Source organism: Sapajus apella, unplaced genomic scaffold (genome assembly GCF_009761245.1).
Source record: "Sapajus apella isolate SASKATOON/1434 unplaced genomic scaffold, GSC_monkey_1.0 scaffold43, whole genome shotgun sequence".
Lineage (NCBI taxonomy): Eukaryota > Metazoa > Chordata > Mammalia > Primates > Cebidae > Sapajus > Sapajus apella.
The window spans coordinates 17,065,795-17,068,164 of record NW_022436983.1 but is presented as its reverse complement, the minus strand read 5'-3'; positions in this window follow the sequence as shown (position 1 = coordinate 17,068,164).

The window sequence follows — 2,370 nt, the reverse complement described above, 5'->3', positions numbered from 1 at the left end:
AAAAAAAAAAACCCAGGGACATCTGTGGTTCAGTAGAAAAATGGTGAAAAAGTCAAAGGACCCTAGTTCAAGTCCTAGCTTTCACAATATCTGGCTGTGTGCCCTTAAACAAACCACTTACTGTCTCTGAGCCTTGGTTTCCCACCTCTAAAATGAGCAGCTGGATCACATTATTTCATTGAGCCCCTCCACCCTGACAGTGTGTTCGTACCAGCAACTTCCTCAGTCCATCTGGGTCTTGGGGTGGTTTCTCTTCTGGGAATCCTATCTGCCCTTTCCTGATGATAAACTCCTTGTGGATAGAAAGACAGTAAATTACTGCCCCTCTCGTCCTGGGCCCCTGTCTCACTGCATGCACTGTACCAAGTGCAATACTGGCACCTAATGATAACTGGCTGGTGTTTTGACACTTGTTTGAAGTATATTGTGAATAGCTCCTGCTTCCTTTCCCTTCATCTCTCCATTCCTCCTTCCCAGGACTTCCCCAGAGAGTCACGTATTACAATTCCAAGGAGTGTGAAATCATCATGCAGTTTGGTAAAATTTAAATCACTTCTTACCACTAGATTATGCAACAGGCGAATTGAAAAGCTGCAGAAGGGATGTCATCTTCCAGCCCAGGACTTCGGATCCTATTTGTGACCATCAGAAGGAGCAGAAGAAAAGAAACAAGTGAACAAGCTTTTGTTCTGGGTCTGTTTCCATTTATTTTCCACAGGCATCCCAGGTCACATTGTCAATTATGAAATTCATTTGGTTGCAAATAAAACACAAGTTAATTCACTCCATGAACAATTTCTTTAATTTCTGCTTTTAAAACAGCGTTCTGGCTGGGCATGGTGGCTCACACCTGTAATCCCAGCACTTTGGGAGGCTGAGGCAGGCAGATCATGAGCGCAAGAGATCGAGACCAGCCTAGCCAACATGGTGAAACCCCATCTCTACTAAAAATACAAAAAAATTAGCTGGGCATGATGACACACGCCTGTAGTCCCAGCTACTTGGGAGGCTGAGGCAGGAGAATTGCTTGAACCTGGGAGGCGGAGGTTTCAGTGAGCCAAGATCGCGACACTGCACTCCAGCCTGGTGACAGAGAGAGACTCTGTCTCAAAAATAAATAAATAAATAAAACAGCATTCTAAATTTAATTTAATTAGGAATTGCCTAAAGGATAGGTGAGGGGTCCCAACCATTTTTGGCATTTGGTGGCCTCTCAGCATTGGGCAAATTCCAAAATGTCAAAAAAATATTTTCTGGCAGCAGAGAGTTCCATAGAAGCCACAAAAGCAGTCACCAACTTTAGGAACTTGAGCTAGACGAAGGATTCATTTAGAGATAACGTAAATGGAACTCTTAACTTGGTGCTAGAGCTCTGTGCTGGAACATGAGTGATTGCATTTAATCATACAGCTCTTAACAGCTCTATGAGGTAGGCTATGAAATCTGTAATATGCATACTATCCCTTGATAGGAAAAAGAAACAAGGAAGTGGGAGAGGGATCCTTTCTTAGGAAGCATCCTAAAAAATCAAATAGTCTGCATGTCTGTAATCCCAGCACTTTGGGAGGCCAAGGGAGGATCGCCTGAGCCCAGGAGTTCAAGACCAGCCTGGAAAACATAGGAAGAATCCCCCTCTCTACAAAATAAAAAAGAAATCAAATAGTCTATAATTATCTGCTGACTGCTCAGAAAGAAGTATATGCTTAAATCTGTCAAACATGATGCATCTTTGTAAGTCAAGATAAACACATTATAAAGAACCAATTATAAACAAAATTCAAGTTGCCGTAAAATTTCTAAAGTTAATACTATTCTTCGCCACATACTGGACAACTCTTTCTGACCATACGCCCTTGACAGACACTAAGAAGGAAAATCCTTAAAGCAAAAAATCTGTCCTGTTGGTTTCATGCCTGTATTTCCTCTTTCTGACAAATAGTGATACCCTAGATCTTCCTATAACAAGTAAAACAGCCCCTGACCAAAAAGACATTTATCCAATATATGGATAAAGCAGAAAAAGAAACAAACAAAACAGTTTTGATACAATGCTTATCCAACTATAGTTTGATTATTAGAGTGGGAGGCTGAGGCGGGTAGACCACCTGAGGTAAGGAGTTCAAGACCAGCCTGGCCAACATGATAAAACCCCATCTCTGGCCAGGCGCAGTGGCTCATGCCTGTAATCCCAGTACTTTGGGAGGCCGAGGCGGGAGGATCACGAGGTCAGGAGATCGAGACCATCTTGGCCAACATGGTGAAACCCCGTCTCTACTAAAAAATACAAAAATTAGCCGGGCATGGTGGCACACGCCTGTAGTCCCAGCTACCTGGGAGGCTGAGGCAGGAGAATTGCTTGAACCCAGGAGG